This window comes from Podarcis tiliguerta (assembly GCF_965153285.1).
Source record: "Podarcis tiliguerta genome assembly, chromosome: 1".
NCBI lineage: Eukaryota > Metazoa > Chordata > Lepidosauria > Squamata > Lacertidae > Podarcis > Podarcis tiliguerta.
Genome location: NC_139534.1, coordinates 21,191,138 through 21,214,312, shown reverse-complemented (window position 1 = coordinate 21,214,312; position 23,175 = coordinate 21,191,138). Strand labels below are relative to the sequence as shown.

Below are 23,175 nucleotides of genomic sequence, written 5' to 3'. Positions count from 1 at the left end.
TTATCATGCTTAAATATGTAAGGGGAACATTGAAAGCAGCTAATACATAAGTATCTTCCAACTGATATGAGAATCACATGTCACACTAAGCGAAACCATGGCTCAGTTTGAATGTGTGGGCTTCTGGAGTGGAGTTCGCAGCCTGCTTGCTCCCCCATGATCCTTTTCCCTGCTGTGCTGAGCTCAGGGGTGTACTGAGGTACTGGGTAAGTTGGCCCCCGCCAGGGTGCAGAACGGGGGGGGGGGGCACAAAAATCACGTAGGAAGGCAGCCACATGGACCAACAGAGGAAGAGGAAGAGGAGGAGAGCCAGAGGGGAGCATACGTAACCCCAATGGCTGTGTCACTGGTGGAGCACAAAAGGCGACGAAAAGCAAACTTTTTGAGTTTCTGATCCATGATCTCTCCCGGCACCAATTCAGCTCCTTACCAAGGGTGCAAAGGAGCCTAGTTATGCCTCTGGCTGAGCTAAGATTTGCCTGAGCATGATGTGCAAACCAGGCCATGTGCACTATGGCTACACACAACAATATCTAGAGCCAGCGACCACTTGGCAACAGTACAGAACCTACAAACAGAAACAAGATTTCATAGTTACAAGTTCTACAGGGTTTTTTCCTGCCAACTCAAACGGAAGAGGGGTGCGAGGTAGCTAACAACTCAAAAATATTGCTCAATGTTCGACAAATCCTGCAGATTCTCATTAGGAGACCTGAGAGGCAGTGATCTGGTTCCTTGCCTTAGGTGAAATGCCAGTCTCTGTTACATTTCAGGGACGCTGGCAAAAAAAAAAAAATTAAGACTCTACTGCAACAGTCGGCCACCTGCTTCTGAAAAGCTAATTAAGGCAGTGACTCAACAGCTATAGGATATTTGTGCCTTGTTGAAAAGCAGCTGTTGACCAAGGTGGAAAAATGGGGGGAAGAGATGATAAATGCTTTCAGTAGCTAGATGCTTTTCTGGTCCCACTGCCCTGCGACATTTCTTCGAACATTGCAAAATTAAGTTCAGTGGGGAGATAAATAACAATAAGCACTGCATTCAGGAAGGAAAAACCAGATCCACCAATATAGGGTGGGTGGCACCCAGGCAGAGAGTACTACATGTGGGGGGGAAACTAAGGGTTTTAGTAGACCACTCACTGAAAATGAGTCAGCAGCATGATATCGTCAGTGTAAGACAGTCGGTGTACTCTTCAAATGTTGGACTAGGCTCTCTGGGTTAAATAGGTAAGTCATTCTCTCTCTCCCTCTGCACAGGTTTGTTATTAGCAGTGCTTTTTGGGGAGGACGCATACCCCTAAACATTTTGTGAATCTTAGTTTGGCCTCATTGAGGGGCACTATTTCAATATGAGTAGGGAAATGAGAGTACACCTAAACACTTTTTTTAAAAAAAAATAGCACTGGTTGTGAGGATAAAATGAGGCCACCTTGAGCTCTTTAGAAGACGCTGAGATATAAATGGAGTAATAGTAGTAATGCTGAAACAGCAAACACAGTTCTAGACGGCAACAATGGGCATTTATAGTGACCAAATCATGAGAAATAATAGTGCCACCTTATTCTGCTTTCGTTGAATCTCACTCGGAGTGCTGTGTCCAACTGCACACATCATCTATATAAGATAATATTTTAGAGCAAAGCACATCAATGGAGACAAATCAATCACCTCACTTTCAGAGGAGAGATTTTTATTTGGTACATATAGCTTTGGCGCCAAATATCTGCACAACACCCTATTTTAATAACCAAGCAGTGATGTTTACTCCCAAATGAAGGGCAATTCTGCTTTCATAGATTTCTACCAACACCATAGACAGTTATTCCTCCTTTAATGCAGTAATCCATTACCTGCAATTCTGAAATCTGTGACCGACTAGCAGTGAAAGTAAAGGTTAAGGAAACATTGACTTCCTTGTCCATTTCTACTTTTCCATTAATTCTCCCCATCCACCCCAGTTCTACACACACAGATACGAAGACATTCTGAACAAAATGTATATTTACATGAACAAGGTTTAGATCAATGTATACATGGAATCAGAGGCGTGATTTTCTTGTGAAACCACAAAAAAGTAAAAACAAATCCAGCTACATAGATTTGCAATATATTTTGGCAGTTTTAGTTGATAAACGTGCCCCAATCGAAGGGACTCCAGTATAGCAAACACTTCTGCTGTGCAACTAAGATATGAAAGCATAAACTAATCCATCATTTCCCTATGTTCTGTTTCCACTATACTTTACAACTTTTCCTGAATATTTTGGGTACGACACTATTATGTGTTTGCATTTTTAAGGATTACTTGTTTCTTCCACTTTTCAAGTGTTAGACCAATATTTGGGATGATGAGCGATATTAAGAATGCCTTGTTGATTTCACAGGGGGAAAGGGGGGAAGGGAGGAAAAGAAGTAGAATGACAGGCGATATCATGGACTTATCATGAAAGTTTTGCCATTCATTTAAAATGATGTGTGGGTTGTAGCTTTTGGCCGTGACTGTGATTGCACAGCAAATGACTGGATCATTAATCTCTCGTTTTGAAAGCAAGGCTTCTAAAATGTTTCCAGAATGAAACTGTATAAATCCAGGAAAATATAATAGCAAGTTTCCCCACCCCCTGAACTCTACTACTCATGTTAAATATTGGGCCTGTGAGTTCACCGGAACCATTGATACATATAAATACACAAATTACATTTTAATGTTGCTGCCATTTTTAATCACACACAGAGTGACTCTCAAAGTGAAGGCGATTCAACTTTGACAATATCTGTAACAACTTTAACTTGGCACGTTGACATACTGCGTAACAAACATCACAGAGGAGTTGGTTTCAGTGGTTTCTTAAGTAAACGATACGCACAAGCGTCACAATTTACAAAACAGTACAATTTGCAGCAGCGGCAGCAGCAGCAGAAGAAGCCAAAAGCACAACACAGTCAAATTTAAGGGGCAACAGCACAGAAAAACATAGGCCCATCCACCGGAAAAAGCTCCTTCAGGCTATAGTGGCAGCAAAAGTTCAATGCCTCCTTGCACCATGAGTCCCATGAGGAAATTTGCCTTGTTCTAATTTTGGAATCTGGAAAAAAAACACACACCAGGAAGGATTTTTATATATATATTTAAAAATAATAATGATATGTATATATCTGAAAAAGAAAAATCTCTTCAAAGAAAAATATTTTCCCTCAGTGTGAAGCAAGAGAATTGCTAGTGACATATCAAAAGTACTGAAGCAAAGGTGTGGCTTTTAACATCAATATGAAGATTAAGGCTAGTTACCCTGTCCCTGTGATGTTTAGGCCATGTCATCACACTGCGACACACCGTGACACTTGCGTGCCCACATCATTTGCTGTCACTGGTGGAAAAAAGCACATAGCGAAGGCCTGACTAAACATGACAGGAACTTTCAAAAGCCTCCCCACCCCTCATTTTCTAAAACGGCAAACAGAGTTGGTTCAGCCCTAAAATCAATTCTGCGCTATGCCTGCAAATCTAGGAAAGCCTCATAAATAAATGCCGTGACTATTTCAAACTGACTGCTGGGATTCTCTCCCCTCAGGGCAATTCACATGACCAAACTGATATTGTTGAGAATGTGGGTTAAGTGGGTCGATGTAGAATTTGGCACAGGATGAAGCAGGCAAAATGGTAGGTAGCATCATGTGGACTAGGCACATGATGAAGCAATCACAAGACCAAATCCCCCACAAACCTACTCTATATCTCCAAGCTCGCCAACACAGTAATTTTAATTGGTCCTTATTCACGGAGAGAACCGCAACTATCAGCTAAACAGAGTTGAAGGATGCGAATAAAAAATTAAAATGTTATTCCGTCTGGCTGGGTCTTTGGGGAGATGGCCTAGGCAGGAAGCTGTCACGACAAATGAGCATGTACTGGCATACGTCTTAGTAAATCAAACCACAAACGCACAAAAAGAGTTAGCTGGAAGGCTGGTGGAAAACGCTGTTCAAAGCTGCACAATTTTAGATAACCTTGGCTTTTGAAACAGCCAAAGCGCTGTTTTGCTGCTGAACAAGGCTGCAGTGCTAGCATGTCTACTCAGAAGTAAGTCCCACTGAATTCAGGTAAGCAGGGCTAGGATTTGCAAGGTATCAGGACTTCGCTAATATCTTATGCTAGGAAATAGCTCTAAGCAAACAACAAAGAGTCACTCTGAACTGGAGGCTCTCTATTTCATATTTCAGTAACATAAGCTGGAGTAATGCCAGGTGCTTTTGGCAAATCCTGCCCCACAAAATAAATCTCTTCTCTGCTTGCCTATCAAGGATACTCAAGTGAAAAATCACTGTACTGCTAGAACAACGCTTCTTGACGCTTAACAGCAACAAGGAAACCAGTTACTAATGGGGCCCAAAACTGGGAACTTAAGAAGTAGCGTGGCCTGCTTGTGGATGGGTGAATTGGTCGACTTGGGTTTGTTTTAGTTTTTCTGCTTTCCAATTTTAAATTCAGTTCTCCAGATTCCTGCATTCTTTGTGCATACAGTGGTACCTCGGGTTAAGTACTTAATTCGTTCCGGAGGTCCGTACTTAACCTGAAACTGTTCTTAACCTGAAGCACCACTTTAGCTAATGGGGCCTCCTGCTGCCGCCGCGCTGCTAGAACACGATTTCTGTTCTTATCCTGAAGCAAAGTTCTTAACCTGAAGCACTATTTCTAGGTTAGTGGAGTATGTAACCTGAAGCGTATGTAACCTGAGGTACCACTGTAATTGGATCAGAGGGACCTTTGCGATGGATAAGAGATTGATATGCAGTAGAAAAGGGTTTTAATAACAACACTGAGGAGATGTTGGCGGGAGGTAACCTGAAGCATATGTAACCCAAGGTACCACTGTATTATTTGGTTGCAGAACTGGACCACAAAATTAGAAGAGCGAATGTCGAAAAACAATGCCGGTTGCGTAGTGGTTTGCAAAATGTCAATTAGATCGTTTCTCATTTAAACTTCATGAGGCCCGTTCTAATTCGTTGTTTCTCATTTTAAAACATTTCTCTGCATACATGAAGGGTGGAAAAATGAACCTTGAGATTCTCAGGAGTCCAGTGGCAACCCAATAAGGTTTTTAAAGCTGTGTGCTGTATGTAGGGCTTAGTGGCCCCCCCTTCAGTTCATTATTTGCTGAAACGTGACCACCACTAAAAAGCCTCTGCTACGTTTCAGAAATGTGCCCTTTTGTTTCTACATGAAAAATTTTTATCTGTCTTTCTGTACAGTGCAGAAATTCAGCAGTACTAGAGTGGTGTTGCTCTGTACAGGCATGCATGCCGGGTGTAGAATTAAAGCAAGCAGCAGCTATCAAGGCACCCCACTTCTGCAGTCAGGTGCAAAGCCAGCAGAGATGCTGGTGGCAATTCCAGATTATGTTTTGCCACGTTTGAAAGATTCCAAAAACCTGAATCTATACAGGCATCCCCAAAAGCATCTCACTCAGACAAGCAAAAAAAAAATCAGAGCATCCCCAGCTCTTATAGTCCCAGTACGGCATTAATACTGACATCGCTTAATGGCGACTGCACAGAGATAAGGAGGAAAGGTTAGGATGTGTCTGGCTGTAGATGTGTAATCTCAGCCCTCCTGAGGGAATGGTCCAAAACCTTTGACCTCCCCAGATGCAAGAGTGGTGCTGTTATCTTAGCTCTTCTGCAAAGGTCCCCCTTGCATTACATTTGCCTGTACAGACACCTGATATTCATGGATATCTGTTGCCCTATACTGGGCACAGCTGTGAAAATGCACAACCATAAAAGAAGCTATCAAGCATCATATGCAAGTACAATGATTTCATGGAATGGGCCAAAAGCCCCACAACCAGTATTAGGCACCAAATATTCCTTCCCTATCCCCACGAACCCAGGAAACTCAGTATACCAGCAGTTTCATTCAGTGGCGTAGCGTGGGTTGTCAGCACCCGGGGCAAGGCAAGTAATTTGCGCCCCCTAACCCATGGATTTTAGTAGGGGCAGAGAGCTGCGAGTGCGAGCGCGCACCCCCCAGATGTTGCGCCCGGTGCGGCCGGCCCCCCCTGCACCCCCCACGCTATGCCACTGGTTTCGTTCATGTACGGGGTTGCCAATAGCCCAGAAACAAAGCCCTGGTCTGCTGTTTCTCGTCTTCCTTTAACAGAGATTTGATATGCAGGAACCCAAAGGAAAGGTTTTCAGGGATGGAACAAAACGTGGAGATTTGTTCATTGCTGCAGTTGAGGTTCTAGTTCAGAAGCTGGTAAGCCCATTAGAAATCCTATCACAGTGGCGGCTGCTTCTTCCAGGAGAGCCTAGAAATGTATTATCAGCAAAGCAAATCTTTGTTGTACATATTGTTTGCAGTTCTTTTGACATATGGTCATGAATACGTATGAACACTAGTTTTTTTAAAAAAGAAAAAGCAATCATGACCATAGTAGCTATGGAGACACGATCCCAAACCCTTGAATCTTGATCTCAAATGACCCATAACGCATATAGACTGAACGTATCAATTTATACAGGCATTATGGTAAAATCCACTACCGACCTGTTTTTGTCTCATGCCCATTTGATAACAGTGGCAACAACCTCTGCCTGGGGCTTTAGAAAGGATTAATGACTAACTGGCGATAATATCCTTTGGATGCATTTCAGCCATCAACTCTTCCAGCTCATCATTAATCCTAGGAGATGTGCTAGACACCATTCTGTCATTATTATTAAAACTTCATTTAAAAAAAAAAAGGAGGAAAAGAAATCCTCTGCACAGATGGGTGCAGCATAATTGGGAAAAGAATAATTGTCATTGTATATTGGGGGCAAGCATTCGCTGGGAACACGAAGTCTCATTATCGAGAAAGGGAAAGAAGGCTTTGAATGCTGAACCAAAAAAAGTGTGTGTAAGGACACTAGTAAACCTTGGCTTAAATAGCCCTGGCTCAGATGTCTGCCTTGCTAGCTCACCTTTTAACTTGGTGGAAGAGCTGGTCGCCTCTCACGTGCAATAATATGCCATTATAAAGCAAGCCCTGGTTGTACTTGTGAAGATTCACAACATGAGATCCTTCCTTCTCTAGAAAAGAGGGGATATCCTATGAGTGGGGAACTTCTACTGAGTTCAAGATGGGCTTTCGGCTGCAGAAAATGGATTCTGGTGTTATGGAAGTGATTTCCACTGCTTGGTTTAAACTGTGATGAAAACATAGTTAATCATTACCCATTGATTTTATTGCATTTTACTGTTGTTAGCTTTTATTGTAGACTGCTGGTAAAAAAAAACCTTTGGGTGAGTCATAAGTCAGTGGTGGTGGATCAAATGGGAAGAAGGAAACTTTGGAGGAGAGGGCAACGTGTCTGCTCTTCGGCCATGCAAAAGGATCAGCCAGCTGAATACTGAATATAGCATTGACACAGATCCTCTGACTTCAGTGTCATTTGTTAAAATGCCGATTGTGTATTTTCACACAGAGGCAAGCAGAACAAAATATGAATCTCCAGGGTATGGTCTGAAAGTCCATTAGCCCAGCATCTTGCTGAAGCTAGGCGGGTCTGGATCTGGTCAATAACCTGGCATTGGTGTGAGCTTAGGATGTCATTTCACTCATCAGATGATGTAGCCTCTAGTCCACAAGAATAATAATAATAATAATAATAATTTATTATTTGTACCCCGCCCATCTGGCTGGGTTTCCCCAGCCACTCTGGGCGGCTTCCATAGAAACAAAAAATACAATAAAATATCACAGATTAAAAACTTCCCTGAACAGGGCTGCCTTAAGATGTCTTCTGAATGTCAGGTAGTTATTTATCGCTTTGACATCTGCTGGGAGGGCGTTCCACAGGGCGGGCGCCACTACCGAGAAGGCCCTCTGCCTGGTTCCCTGTAGCTTTACTTCTCGCAATGAGGGAACCGCCAGGAGGCCCTCGGAGCTGGACCTCAGTGTCCGGGCAGAACGATGGGGGTGGAGACGCTCCTTCAGGTATACTGGGCCGAGGCCGTTTAGGGCTTTAAAGGTCAAGACCAACACTTTGAATTGTGCTCGGAAACGTACTGGGAGCCAATGTAGGTCTTTCAAGACCGGTGTTATGTGGTCTCGGCGGCCGCCCCCAGTCACCAGTCTAGCTGCCGCATTCTGGATTAGTTGTAGTTTCCGAGTCACCTTCAAAGGTAGCCCCACGTAGAGCGCATTGCAGTAGTCCAAGCGGGAGATAACCAGAGCATGCACCACTCTGGCGAGACAGTCCGCGGGCAGGTAGGGTCTCAGCCTGCGTACCAGGTGGAGTTGGTAGACAGCTGCCCTGGATACAGAATTGACCTGTGCCTCCATGGACAGCTGTGAGTCCAAAATGACTCCCAGGCTGCGCACCTGGTCCTTCAGGGGCACAGTTACCCTATTCAGGACCAGGGAGTCCTCCACACCAGCCCGCCTCCTGTCCCCCAAAAACAGTACTTCTGTCTTGTCAGGATTCAACTTCAATCCATTAGCCGCCATCCATCCTCCAACCGCCTCCAGGCACTCACACAGGACCTTCACCGCCTTCACTGGTTCTGATTTGAAAGAGAGGTAGAGCTGGGTATCATCTGCATATTGATGGACACCCAGTCCAAACCCCCTGATGATCTCTCCCAGCGGCTTCATATAGATGTTAAAAAGCATGGGGGAGAGGACGGAACCCTGAGGCACCCCACAAGTGAGGGCCCAGGGGTCTGAACACTCATCCCCCACCACCACTTTCTGAACACGGCCCAGGAGGAAGGAGCGAAACCACTGTATAACAGTGCCCCCAGCTCCCAGCCCCTCTAGACGGTCCAGAAGGATGTTATGGTCGATTGTATCAAAGGCCGCTGAGAGATCCAGCAGAACCAGGAAACAACTCTCACCTTTGTCCCTAGCTCGCCGGAGATCATCAACCAGCGCGACCAAGGCAGTTTCAGTCCCATGGTGAGGCCTGAATCCCGATTGGAAGGGATCCAAATGGTCCGCATCCTCCAGGCGTGCCTGGAGTTGTTCAGCAACCACGCGCTCAATCACCTTGCCCAAGAATGGAAGATTTGAGACTGGGCGATAGTTGGCCATACTGGCCGGGTCTAAAGATGGTTTTTTAAGAAGCGGTTTAATGACCGCCTCTTTCAGCGGATCTGGGAATGTTCCCTCACAGAGGGAAGCATTCACCACCCCGCAGAGCCCATCGCCCAGCCCTTCCCGGCTTGCTTTTATTAGCCAGGATGGGCAAGGATCAAGGAGACAGGTGGTTGGTTTCATGCGTCCAAGCAGCCTGTCCACATCCTCGGGGGTAACGGATTGAAATTGATTCCATGCAACTTGACCAGACAGAGCTCTAGCACTCTCCCGCCCCGGCCCTGCTCCCACGGTGGTGTCTAGCTCCTTCCGAATATGAGTGATTTTATCTGCAAAAAACTTTGCAAAATCGTTGCAGGAGATCTTGGGGTCTTTACAAGGCCCCGGTGGTAAAGGTGGTTCCGTTAAATTGCGAACCACCTGAAAGAGTCTCCTGCTACTATTTTCTGCAGATGCAATAGAGGCGGTGAAGAAAGTCTTCTTCGCCGTCGCTATCGCCACTTGGTAGGCTCGACGTTGAGCTCTAACCTGTGTCCGGTCAGATTCGGAGTGAGTTTTCTGCCACCGACGCTCTAACCGTCTCAACGATTGTTTCATCGCCCTCAGCTCCGAAGAAAACCACGGGGCTGTTCGGGCTCCATGCAATCGGAGAGGGCGCTTCGGAGCCAGACAGTCGATAGCCCTGGTTAACTCCGCATTCCAGCGGGCCACCAGGGAATCAGCTGAAAGGCCATCAACATGGGCTAAAGCATCCCCTACCACTCTCTGGAAACCATTTGGATCCATTAAGTGGCGGGGGCGGACCATCCGAATTGGTCCCACCTCCCTGCAGAGGGGAAGGGTCGCGGAGAAGTCCAGTTGCACCAGGAAGTGATCTGACCATGGCACTTCTTTTGTTTCACTTTTACTTAGTGTCAGATCACCCACGTCACTAGAGGTGAACACCAGGTCTAAGGCATGTCCATGACTATGAGTTGGGCCAAACTTATTCAGGGACAGCCCCATGGAGGCCATGCTTTCCACGAAGTCCCGAGCAGCCCCTTGTAAGGTCGTGTCGGCATGGATGTTAAAATCCCCTAGGACAACCAAACTAGGTGTCTCCAGGAGAAAATCCGCCACGACCTGAAGCAGCTCGGACAGGGAATCCTTGGTGCAGCGGGGAGGTCGGTACACCAAAAGGAATCCTGTACTGCCCCTATTGCCCAACTTCCAGAACATGCACTCAGAGAGCTGGATCTTCCCAGTAGGACGCCTGGTGCAAGCTAGTGACTTCCTAAAAATCACTGCAACCCCCCCTCCCCGCCCACATGACCTGGGTTGCTGTGCGTAAGAGAAACCTGGTGGGCAAGCAGCGGCAAGGACAGGCCCATCTGCTTCCTCCAGCCAGGTCTCCGTCACACATGCCAGGTCAAATCCTCCATCCACAATCAAGTCGTGGATGGCAGTGGTTTTATTCATCATTGACCTGGCATTGCACAGCAACACTTTCAGGTCATGTGGGTTTCCCCTGTTGATTCCAGTATCCATCCGGTCAAGGCCAGACCCGGAGGCAGGGATAGTCCTCAGACAACGACTAAACCTGCCTCCTCGGTAATGACATGGTCTGGTCTTAGCATAACTCCGCCTCCTGCCCATGATCACCGAGATCGGATGTCCCAGTGCTTTCCCCCCTGTGAAACTTGTCCCAGCCATTATGTTGGCTGGGGAGCCACTCCCAGGCAGCCCTGATCCCACCCCTTAAAAACAAAACACAAACTATACAGAACCAATAAAACAACAACAAAAGGAACAGAACAATTGTACTAAAATTAATCCCCAACCAACTATCCATCCCACCCACCCACCCCCAACAAAGGAAAAAAGAAAAAAAGGAATAAAAACCTAAATTGCCACCGACTGCTTGAGGACATTTTAAAGCAGAATGACCACCTGGAACAGGGAAGCAATGGCAGAACACTTCCCACACTTCCCCAAAAGTTTGTTCCAGATAAGGGCCTGGGCCACGCCCCCTGGGCCAGTTGGAAAAGGCCCTGGAAGGGAGCAGGCCCTGCAGTCCTCACCCAGCCGATGGTCCGAGGCCTCACTGCAGCAGGAGTCCCTTTATAGCCGGGAGAGAGGGCCTGGGCCACGCCCCCTGGGCCAGTTGGAAAAGGCCCTGGAAGGGAGCAGGCCCTGCAGTCCTCACCCAGCCGATGGTCCAAGGCCTCACTGCAGCAGGAGTCCCTTTATAGCCGGGAGAGAGGGCCTGGGCCACGCCCCCTGGGCCAGTTGGAAAAGGCCCTGGAAGGGAGCAGGCCCTGCAGTCCTCACCCAGCCGATGGTCCAAGGCCTCACTGCAGCAGGAGTCCCTTTATAGCCGGGAGAGAGGGCCTGGGCCACGCCCCCCTGGGCCAGTTGGAGAAGGCCCTGGAAGGGAGCAGGCCCTGCAGTCCTCACCCAGCCGATGGTCCGAGGCTTTCCTGCAGCAGGAGTCCCTTTATAGCCGGGAGAGAGGGCCTGGGCCACGCCCCCTGGGCCAGTTGGAAAAGGCCCTGAAAGGGAGCAGGCCCTGCAGTCCTCACCCAGCCGATGGTCCAAGGCCTCACTGCAGCAGGAGTCCCTTTATAGCCGGGAGAGAGGGCCTGGGCCACGCCCCCTGGGCCAGTTGGAAAAGGCCCTGGAAGGGAGCAGGCCCTGCAGTCCTCACCCAGCCGATGGTCCAAGGCCTCACTGCAGCAGGAGTCCCTTTATAGCCGGGAGAGAGGGCCTGGGCCACGCCCCCTGGGCCAGTTGGAAAAGGCCCTGGAAGGGAGCAGGCCCTGCAGTCCTCACCCAGCCGATGGTCCAAGGCCTCACTGCAGCAGGAGTCCCTTTATAGCCGGGAGAGAGGGCCTGGGCCACGCCCCCCTGGGCCAGTTGGAGAAGGCCCTGGAAGGGAGCAGGCCCTGCAGTCCTCACCCAGCCGATGGTCCGAGGCTTTCCTGCAGCAGGAGTCCCTTTATAGCCGGGAGAGAGGGCCTGGGCCACGCCCCCTGGGCCAGTTGGAAAAGGCCCTGGAAGGGAGCAGGCCCTGCAGTCCTCACCCACCCAGAAGAAGAAGAAGAAGAAGAAGAAGAAGAAGAGGAGGAGGAGGAGTTTGGATTTGATATCCTGCCTTTCACTCCCTTTAAGGAGTCTCAAAGCGGCTAACATTCTCCTTTCCCTTCCTCCCCCACAACAAACACTCTGTGAGGTGAGTGGGGCTGAGAGACTTCAAGGAAGTGTGACTGGCCCAAGGTCACCCAGCAGCTGCATGTGGAGGAGCGGAGACGCGAACCTGGTTCCCCAGATTACAAGACTACCGCTCTCAACCACTACACCACACTGGCTCTCAAAAGCTTGTGCCTTTTCAGGGCACGAGACTCCACAGATTTTCCATGTCAGGAGGAAACATCTGCCACCCCCAGCTGCACTATGTTCATAAAGCCATTTTCGTAGAATGAAACTAAGCAGGCCAGACATTTTCTTTTGCCATACTGTCCCTGCCACCCCCAAGGCACAATGCGCTTGGCAACATACATGACAGTGACAGACTTGTCCTTCTGAATGCCCCATCACACATCAAAGCTGGGTGAGGGGCGCTCACCACTTCTCTCACCCTGGGGCCTCCATCCCAGGTCCTTTTCTCCCAACTAATCTCACTTCAGCATAGAATCCTGGGGGCTAAAGGAGAATATTGGGGCTCTAAATCAAACATATCCATTCTTAAGGAAATCAGTCCTGAGTGCTCACTGGAAGGACAGATCGTGAAGCTGAGGCTCCAATACTTTGGCCACCTCATGAGAAGAGAAGACTCCCTGGGAAAGACCCTGATGTTGGGAAAGATGGAGGGCACAAGGAGAAGGGGACGACAGAGGACGAGATGGTTGGATAGTGTTCGCAAAGCTACCAGCATGACTTTGACCAAGCTGCGGGAGGCAGTGGAAGACAGGAGTGCCTGGCGTGCTCTGGTCCATGAGGTCACGAAGAGGCGGACACAACTAAACGACTAAACAACAACAACAAAACTACAGGGCTGGAGAGGGGTGTTACCCCTCCCCATGGATACATCCCTTTTGTTCTTAACATCAGACTATCCTCCCAGCCATGCTTTCCTCATGGCACGAGCAGACCTGCATTTCAAGAGGCAGGTCTGCAGCTGCCATGTCCAATTTGGGCCTGACAGACCAGGGCAGTTGGTCTTACACATGCAAATTGCCTTCGTCCCTGCCAAAAGTAACCACACAACTGTTTAGAAAGTAAAGTTCTTCTCTGTCTCTAGATCAGAAAAAGGAAGTGGTCAAATTCATCCCAAACAGGAGTATGGTGCCTGAAGCCTACCAACGGCCTCCATTCTGAATTACATTGACAAATGTCCGTTTCCAGTTTTCCTGTTATATTTCACACAGGGTTGAGAAATGTATACCACACAAAAGGATTCTTCTGTCAACAGTATAGGATATGCTATACAGGCAGGATAACATTAACACATATAAATCTTTTCAGTAGCAGCTAGCCTTGAACTCAGAACCTTTTGGGCTGTAGCTAGGAATGCAACCCTGCTATTAAAACAGAGTATTCTCCAAAAGACTTCCCCTCCCCGCAAAGATACAGCCGTACCTTGGAAGTCGAACAGAACCCGTTCCAGAAGTCTGTTCGACTTCCAAAATGTTCGGAAACCAAAGCGCCGCTTCTGATTGGCTGCAGGAAGCTCCTGCAGCCAATCGGAAGCCGCAGAAGCCCCATCGGATGTTCGGCTTCCCAAAATAGTTCACAAGCCAGAACACTCACTTCCAGGTTTGCGGTGTTCGGGAACCAAAACGTCCAAGTACCAAGATGTTCAGGATCCAAGATATGACTGTACTTGAAAATCACCCAGGCTGACTAATCTTGTCTCAGCAAGAGACAATATTCTGCTACTGTTAATCCAATGTCTCTCTCTCCATTATCTCTGTCCTTGCTTAGAGCCTGTTTTTGTTCCTCGGCTTCTCCTGCCCACACTATCAGGCTTGCACATCTTTTCCAGACACCCAGCTTCCAATTCCCTGGAAAGGATCTCTTGACCCTAACTTGAACTCCTGGCACCATCTGGCTTAAGACTCTGAACTGCTGACCCACGTAGTTGATTTAACAGTCTTCAGTCAGTGCCTCTTGAACTTCACTTGCGCAGGGTCACGATGCATAATACTGACAAATTTATGGCAACGGTGACAGAAGCAAACAGGAACACATCTGCGGTAGGTCTTATTATGGACCTCAGTGATAACATTCCATTTAAAAAAGGAGGGGGGGACGACAGAAAACGAAAGCAGTACCCTCATTTTGTCAACCCTGTTCTGAAGAAAGACTTGAGAATGAACAAGTTTATTTAGTATTGTAAACGAAACGACAATGGTCCCCGCCGTGTGGAACGCATTCGTTATTTTATGAATAACAAGCAAAATCGATGACTTTGTAACAGAATTTGTGTGACCAGTCAATCTAAATCATACGAGTGCTGCATCAAACCTCCCAAATTGAAGTAGACATTAATTGGGCTCAAGGAAGAGCCTGATGTCTCATATGACTGTGAAGTAAAACACTCATTACGTTTCGTAACTGTACATATGCCAGATTAGAACTTCTTGGGGGAAGTGGAGATTGAGTGGTTGTGGAAGTGTGTGTGTATGTGTGTGTGCATATAATTTATTATCATTTTTTTCATATCCCACCTTTTCCTCAAGGAGCTCAAGGTGATCACATGCTTCTCCACCCCCAACACACATTCTTTATCCTCACAACAACCTTGCGTAGTAGGCTAGTCTGGCCTAAGGTAGGGTTGCAATAAGTCTGGAATTTCCCAGACATACTCTGAACACTGCAGTCGGATGCAGCGCCTGGGCAGAAATTGGCAAAAATGTCTGGGAAAATCCAGATGTATGGCAACCCATGTCAGCAGGGTCGTTTTTGCTGATTTTCCTTTTTAAAAAAGCTCAAAAACTTTGGGCAAAACTAAGAAAAGCTCAGCAACTTTGGCCAAAAATAGCTCAACAATTTCACTTTTTGAAATATGGCAACCCTACCTAAGATCACTCTTAGGTGACCTACTTCGTGACTGAGTAGAGATTTGATCCTGGCTCCCCCAGATGTTAGGCACTCTTATGGCAACGCAACACAGGCTGTGGGTACAGAGAATATTTTTTGAATTCCTTTCCTTCCACTATTGTAGAAGATACTGGACCGAGATGACCTAATCAATCAGTGTCTCTAAGCACGCGGTCTCCTAGGAAACTCTTAAGGTATGAGTTGAGTATATTAATAAATATATGTAACGTGTGTGTTTTTTTAAGTTAGAGCTGTTACCTAAGACACAAGCTGATGGTTCTCCCAGGAAAAGGAGAGCAGCTCATCTTAAACTGAAGGACGCAATGCTTAGATGGAGAAACCAAAATCAGGAGTTACTCAAGGCCAGGTGGAACCTTATTGGCTCCAGGAAACTCCCTGTCCACTTTCAGGGTGGAACTGCAGAGCAGTCAAAATCAAATCAGCAGTTTCTTCTGCTTGTAAACAAAAACTCTGTAGTGCAAAGAATAAAGAAGCTGGGACCCCAACGACCACAACACACACTTCCTGTTTAGCACTACATTTGTTAAATCAATCTGCCACGGGAGCTCCAAACTCTAGACACAGCCTGGGACAACCACTGAGGTGACAACCATTCATTCTTATAACAGCCCTGCAAATATAGAGATTGTCTTTCATACTTTCCAGACTAGAAAACTGGAACCTGGGAAAATGCTAACACAGTCAGCCTGTGCATTCTTAAATGAGGTGAAATTAGAACCCACTTTCTCTATCCAAACAACCCTTCATCCAATAAACTAACTGTTTTTCTCTTTCTTTTTCTTTCTTTCATTCTTTCTTTCTGAGGGCACATACTGTGACTAACAGTATCATAACGACTTTTCCTAATGCCATAAAGGACATGTGCTCTTTAGATTTCAGCATTTAAGGTTCAAAAATTGCATTTTTGAACTAAAATCACTACCTCTGAATCTCTACAGCAAAACTCCATTTGTTTCCTTTTGCACTTGGCACATCCATTATTAAATCATGTTCTTCTGAAAACTAGCGTCAGGCTTAGTTTTTTAAACATCTATTGAGAGCAGCGTTTTAGCTTAACGCAGGATAATATATTTGAGGAGTTTCAAATGCATTTATTTGCTACATACTGTGCGGTGATTAAATATGATAATCTAATCTGGTTGCTTTGGAGGATAGGAACCAGCGTGAAATCAAATCTGTTCAAAAACTTCTTAAATGCAGATTTCATGTTGGCAATCAATAGTTCCTGTGCCATTTCCCTGCCTTCTCTCTGTTGCAGATGTAAAAGTGATGTTAAATACAACTGCTCAGTTTTGGGGGGGAAACTATGGAAAATACCTATACTACATTTTCAGAACCTTTTTTTTTTTTAACAGAAAGCATCCTTTCATTAGCAAGCATTGCCAAGAATAAAACACTTATAACATTGGTGCAGTAACATATATATACACACACACAAACTGAGAGGCATTACTCTTGCTTCTCAAGTATTTCCCCCACTAATTTGCAGCATTAAAAAATTGAGAGTTAATGGGGGGAAATATCCAAACTCCTCCGGCTAAGCACAAACAAATGTTAAAATGGAAAACTCCGATTCGTTAGTCAAGCAATGCCAATTACATATCAAGAAGGCATGAGCTCAAATAGAGCAAAAGTGAAAAGAACGAGATTCAATTAGAAAATAATGCTGAGCCTGCCGCCGCCCCCACCTATATGAAATTTCAAAAACTTACACTGTAGTGTTCTTATCAGTCCAACCCAGCAAGCAGCCTTAAAAGTGAATTTTAGATTTTGCATCCATGCTCCATTCTTAATGATGTGACTGTTCAGGCACATGGTCGAGTAGCACTCAGCTTCTCCCTTAGTGATGTACGAGAGGCGAGCTCTGCTGATTTATCTAGTCTTTCTGCTGCAGATTAGCACTAATGTTTCTGCCTCTGCATCCTACCTTTCTTTTAAGCGAGTGGCTCTGCATTACCATTGGCAATCCAAATTAGACAGCCAATGCAGCATAGATTTCTCTCTCTCTCTCTCTCTCTCTCTCTCTCCACCCAGCCCATCCCCTATGAAACAACTGATAGGCATACAAGAAATCACACTGTTTGGATGTATTGATTCTCACTTCCAATTTCCCTGCTGGGAAAGAAGTAGTCGCCATAGGTGCCCTTCCCCTCCTGCAAAAGAAGGCTGCTGTGGTTCGAAGGTCTGTTTGCGATTTATTCTTCTGAAATATATTTAGCTTAGACAGATGGTCTCGGGCAAATAATTTGCATGCAGAAACTCAGGAATTTTGATATGTGTAACTCCTTGATAATAGCCATACACATTCAGATTTACTATTTGCTCAGTGTAATAGTGTTTTGGGGAAACCGGATACAAAGTGGGTCAGGCTTTAATGCATTTAACATCCATTAGCGGCCATGAGCTCGTGCTCATAAATAGGTTTTATTTAATTACACTGCACAGGATGCATAGGTTACACACTCACTCTCTCGCTCAAATCCACTTCCTCTTGCCCTGCTCGCTTTGGAACGTCTGACATTTCAAAGTGTGCTGCAAGTTGCTCTTCTTAAGAACTGTTCTCACGGCTGATGTTTTACACTGTGCCTCCGAAGATGCCAACAAGTTTACTACAGCAATTAGCAAAGGACAAAGTGAATGAACCGCTGCCACGTTCTTCCAGGCTTTCGAGTAATCAAGGAGTGTCCTAGCAATAAGGGACCATATTTTATTCATGATGTTTTCAGGCCAAGACACCACAAGATTTTATTTTTTTTAAGTTTAAAATTTTCATAAGCACTCTCAAACACTCAAGAAACAGAAAATGCCCCACAGCTTTTATTCATTTAAAAATCTGAACAGCCTGACAACTTTGCTCCCTGTCTAAATCAACCCATACCATGCTTCTGCCTACTTTAATTGCTTTCCACCCCTCCTGCTATAAATCTGAAGCTGAAGGAAACAGACCTGCTCTGTGAATAACAGCAAATGTCCAGTTGACATGAGATGATCTTCAAGGCATCAGTGTTGTTGTATGAACTCTTGTTCATACAGAGAGCTTGTGCAGTGCTGTGGTCAGAGTGTAGGGCTAGGTAAAAGGTAAAGGTAAAGGACCCCTGGACGGTTAAGACCAGTCAAAGGCGACTCTGGGGCTGCGGCGCTCATCTCGCTTTCAGGCTGAGGGAGCTAACGTTTGTCTACAGAAAGCTTTCTGGGTCATGTAGCCACCATGACTAAACCGCCTCTGGCACAATGGTACACCGTGAAGGAAACCATAGAGCACAGAAATGCTGTTTACCTTCCCGCCGCAGCGGTACCTATTTATCTACTTGCACTGGTGTGCTTTCAAACTGCTAGGTTGGCAGGAGGTGGGACAGAGCAACAGGAGCTCACCCCGTCGTGGGGTTTAGAACCACCGGCCTTCTGATCAGCAAGCCCAAGAGGCTCAGAGGTTTAGACCACAGGGCCACCCACGTCCCTGACCTGGGAGTAAACCCTGCTGAACACAGTGGGACTTAATCCTGAGAAACGCAGCACAGCATTGTAACAAAACAAAGTGAGAAAGAGCTAAAGCTCCCAAGAATTGATTCTCCCTTCTTGACTTTCTTGCTTAACTTCCAGGGTGCTCTTGTCAGAGAGGGTCCACTGATGGATGTGGTTTAGACCACAGTGCATCCCAGTGTAGGACTAAGGCTAGGGAAACTTCATTCAAGTCCCTTATTGTGTGATTTCAGGCCAGGCTCTCTCAGCCAAAGCTACCTTGCAGGGCGATTGTTGCAATGATAAAACAACATATTCTGCCTCGAGCTCCTTGGAAAAATGTGTGTTAAATAAATAAATATACCGTATTTTTCGCACCATAGGGCGCACCGGACCATAGGGCGCACCCAGTTTTTAGGGGGGGAAATCAAGAAAAAAAATATTCCCCCCCCCAGCACCAAAGAGCAGCGTACAGGCAGCGCACAACCTCTCCCTGCCGGAGGGGTTGCGCGCGGCTATGGAGGAAACCAAGGCAGAGAGCGGGATGGATCCCGCTCGGTGTTTTGGCTTCCTCTTTAGCCCAGCGCAACCTCTCCTTGCCAGGAGACGCTGCGCAGGGCTAAAGAATCCATAGCCCCGTGCAGCCTCTCCTTGCCGGAGGGGTTGCGCGCAGCTATGGAGGAAGCCAAGGCTGTTTTGGCTTCCCATTTAGCCCCGTGCAGCTTCTCCCTCCCGGGAGAGGCTGCGTGGGGCTAAAGAATCTATAGCCCCGTGCAGCCTCTCCTTGCCGGAGGGGTTGCGCGCAGCTATGGAGGAAGCCAAGGCAGAGAGCGGGATGGCTTCCCCTTTAGCCCCGTGCAGCCTCTCCTTGCCGGGAGACGCTGCGCAGGGCTTTCCTGGCTTTACTGGGAGGTGGGGGGATTTCCTCACCTCTCCCAAAAGCCCGCAGAAGCCACGCAACCCCTTTAAAGAGATCGTGGCTTCTCCTGGCTTTCCTGAGAAGTGGGGGAATTCCCCCACCTCCCGCAAAACCGGCAGAAGCCGTGAGCACTTTAAAAGGGCTGCACGGCTTCTCTTGGCTTTCCTGGGAGGTGGGGGAATTCCCTCACCTCTCGCAAAAGCCTGCCCCGCGCGCGCTCTCCCTGCTGGAGAGGTGACGCGCAGCTATAGAGGCTCCTGCCATAGCCGCGTGTCACCTCTCCAGCCGGGAGAGGGTCGCGGGGGGCTGCTTTAGCCCTGCGCGCGCTCTCCCTGCTGGAGAGGTGGCGCGCGGCTATAGAGACTCCTGCTATAGGCGCGCGTCACCTCTCCAGCCAGGAGAGGGTCGCGGGGGGCTGCTTTAGCCCCGCGCGCGCTCTCCCTGCTGGAGAGGTGACGCGCGGATATAGAGGCTCCTGCCATAGCCGCGTGTCACCTCTCCAGCCGGGAGAGGGTCGCGGGGGGCTGCTTTAGCCCTGCGCGCGCTCTCCCTGCTGGAGAGGTGACGCGCGCCTATAGAGGCTCATGCTATAGGCGCGCGTCACCTCTCCAGCCAGGAGAGGGTCGCGGGGGGCTGCTTTAGCCCCGCGCACGCTCTCCCTGCTGGAGAGGTGGCGCGCGGCTATAGAGACTCCTGCTATAGGCGCGCGTCACCTCTCCAGCCAGGAGAGGGTCGCGGGGGCTGCTTTAGCCCCGCGCTAGCTCTCCCTGCTGGAGAGGTGGCGCACGGCTATAGAGGCTCCTGCCATAGCCGTGCGTCACCTCTCCAGCCGGGAGAGGGTCGCGGGACTATAGCGTCTTCGCTCCATAGGACGCACACACATTTCCCCTTCATTTTTGAAGGGGAAAAAGTGCATCCTATAGAGCGAAAAATACGGTACATATTTAAGAGTTGAGAAGATCAGCGCTGCCTCGATTATTGCATGTAACAATCTTGCAAAAACAAAAACATGCAGAGAATTACCAAAACGGTAGCTTTTCAAAATGCACCATGAAATGATTCTGTTGTTGTTGTTGTTAATCTTTCAACTTCCTCAAATAGTAATAATAAAAAGATTTAGCACCTTTTATCCCAACACTAGAAGGATCTTATGAATGTACAGAAGGATGTCCTCACTCCCGTCTTGAATTACCGCCTCTCGATTCGGCAGATTTCCAGCAACTGACAACAACTAGCAATGCTGCACAATTCTAGGGGCAGGAGATTCGGCGGAATACTGTAACCGACTGAGATTACCGGGGAGATGTTAGCTTTGGCAGAGCAAGTTATCCAAACAGAAATTAGTTCTGGCCACGAGAGGGGAGTGGGAGGATAGAAATAATTTCTGCTCTTGCAGCAAACGTGTCATGGGATCCGTAGTGGCTGGAAGCAAAGAAGATCTTCCCTGTTTTACAATCCCTTTGAAGATACCATTCAATAGCCGGAGTGGCAGAGCACATGCCTGCCCGCTGTTTCATGTGAGACCTACTTTCCCAACTTGCTTGTCAGTTGTTGGTTTTTTCCCAGCCCAGGCTTTCTTTAAAAAAGCCAAAGGAAGCTCAGCTTTTATGGGTCTGTTCTGTACCTAATTTGTTTACCAGGCATCAGGACGCACAAGATTTCCACATTGCATATGTGAACTCCCTTATCTAGACTGAAATGCAAGGTAGCAGATGGCAGGGGAGGCCTATGGGGCTTGTTGTTGTTGTTTAGCCATGTCCGACTCTTTGTGACCCCAGGGACCAGAGCACGCCAGGCACTCCTGTCTTCCACTGCCTCCCGCAGTTTGGTCAAACTCATGCTGGTAGCTTCGAGAACACTGTCCAACCATCTTGTCCTCTGTCGTCCCCTTCTCCTTGTGCCCTCCATCTTTCCCAACATCAGGGTCTTTTCCAGGGAGTCTTCTCTTCTCATGAGGTGGCCAAAGTACTGGAGCCTCAGCTTCAGGATCTGTCCTTCCAGTGAGCACTCAGGGCTGATTTTCTTCAGAATGGATAGGATTTGATCTTCTTGCAGTCCATGGGACTCTCAAGAGTCTCCTCCAGCACCATAATTCAAAAGCATCAATTCTTCGGCGATCAGCCTTCTTTATGGTCCAGCTCTCACTTCCATACATCACTACTGGGAAAACCATAGCTTTAACTATACCGACTTTTGTCTGCTCCATTGGGGCTTACTAGAAGTTAAAATGGGAGGGGCAGAGTGGTGGGGAGGTGGGCGCTGTCTGAAGGCACCAATGAAGAAAATACAGCATTTCCGCTGTTGGGTAATGTGCACTCAGGTAAGCACTGCTGCCCATCCCACAATGTCGGTATTGGAAATCCACTTGAACGCTAGCACAAATGCAGAATAAGCATGCTTAACATTGGGTAGACAACCACCCTACCAATCAGATACATACAACCCTACTACGGAGAATATAGAAGATTCTTTCTCCCCTTCATTTGCTGCTGCCACTGCAGGAAGTGTGAGAACAAAGCCTGCGTCTTACGCATGTGCCTGTTCCCTGAGCAGAATTGAATCCCCACTCGTCGGCTGATGAATGGGGGCTGTATCCTACTGCATCGGCTGCAGGGACCCAATGTGGGATCGAACCCCACCCTCCCGCTGATCAGCTGACACCACAAATGCAGGGCTAAGAGAACGAACAAATAAAAAACATACAGTGATACCTCAGTTTTTGAACAGCTTAGTTCACGAACAACCTGGAACCCGAACGCTGCAAAACCGGGAGAAGGTGTTCCAGTTTTTGAACTTTTCCCCCGGAAGCCTAACATGCTCTGTTTTGAGTCCCCCTGTGTTTCCTGTTGCACTGCTAAGTTGCGTCCTTCCCATTGTAGTTCAAGCCTTCTGTTTCCGATTGCAGTGTTCTGAGGTGATATTTGGAGCTTGTATTTGGTGCTTTTGTTTATTTTGCGTTTTTTGTTTTGAAGCTTTTTCATTCAATTTGTTTTTGTGACTGTGTGGATCCCACTTCAGCTACTGATTGATTTGATTGATAGATGGCATGATTGATTGATTGATTGATTGATTGATTGATTGTGTGACTGCAGAAATGGATAAAAGCCCCCCATCCATACAATGACTATCATCAGTGTAGGTAAGAAAGAAAATTAATTTTAATTTTTATCATCTACAATATTTTATAGTACAGTACATTGATTACTGCTTTCATTATATGGATCAATGGTTTCGCTAGATAGTAAAAGTCATGATAAATTGCTGTTTTATCATGGGACGCGGGACGCGGGTGGCGCTGTGGGTTAAAGCCTCAGCGCCTAGGGCTTGCCGATCAAGAGGTCGGCGGTTCGAATCCCCGCGGCGGGGTGCGCTCCCATTGTTCGGTCCCAGCGCCTGCCAACCTAGCAGTTCGAAAGCACTCTCGGGTGCAAGTAGATAAATAGGGACCGCTTACTAGCGGGAAGGTAAACGGCGTTTCCGTGTGCGGCTCTGGCTCGCCAGAGCAGCGATGTCACGCTGGCCACGTGACCCGGAAGTGTCTTCGGACAGCGCTGGCCCTTGGCCTCTTTGAGTGAGATGGGCGCACAACCCTAGAGTCTGTCAAGAC

The 23,175-nt window shown here is 47.5% G+C and overlaps 1 protein-coding gene and 1 long non-coding RNA gene across 6 annotated transcripts in view; both read right to left on the bottom strand.

Moving 5' to 3' along the window:
• Positions 1-23,175, bottom strand: part of RAPGEF4 (Rap guanine nucleotide exchange factor 4) — a 180,949-nt gene that overhangs the window by 110,118 nt on the left and 47,656 nt on the right. The window contains exon 1 of one of the 4 annotated variants that reach the window (XM_083407110.1): positions 16,903-17,200. The exons of 2 other annotated variants lie outside the window; for them this stretch is intronic. The gene's annotated coding sequence lies outside the window, so the exon portion shown is untranslated. Of the gene's footprint in view, positions 1-16,902; positions 17,201-23,175 lie in introns of those variants that run through there. One more of the 4 variants, XM_083407109.1, reaches the window with a different exon arrangement.
• On the bottom strand, positions 1,672-18,130 carry LOC310665466. Of its 2 annotated transcripts, none has more exons than XR_014505484.1 (2): positions 17,658-18,130; positions 1,672-3,088 (listed from the first exon to the last, which is right to left on the bottom strand). It is a non-coding gene; the product is annotated as an uncharacterized lncRNA (long non-coding RNA). The 2 variants fall into 2 exon arrangements; XR_014505485.1 differs by lacking the exon at positions 17,658-18,130 and adding an exon at positions 3,292-3,503.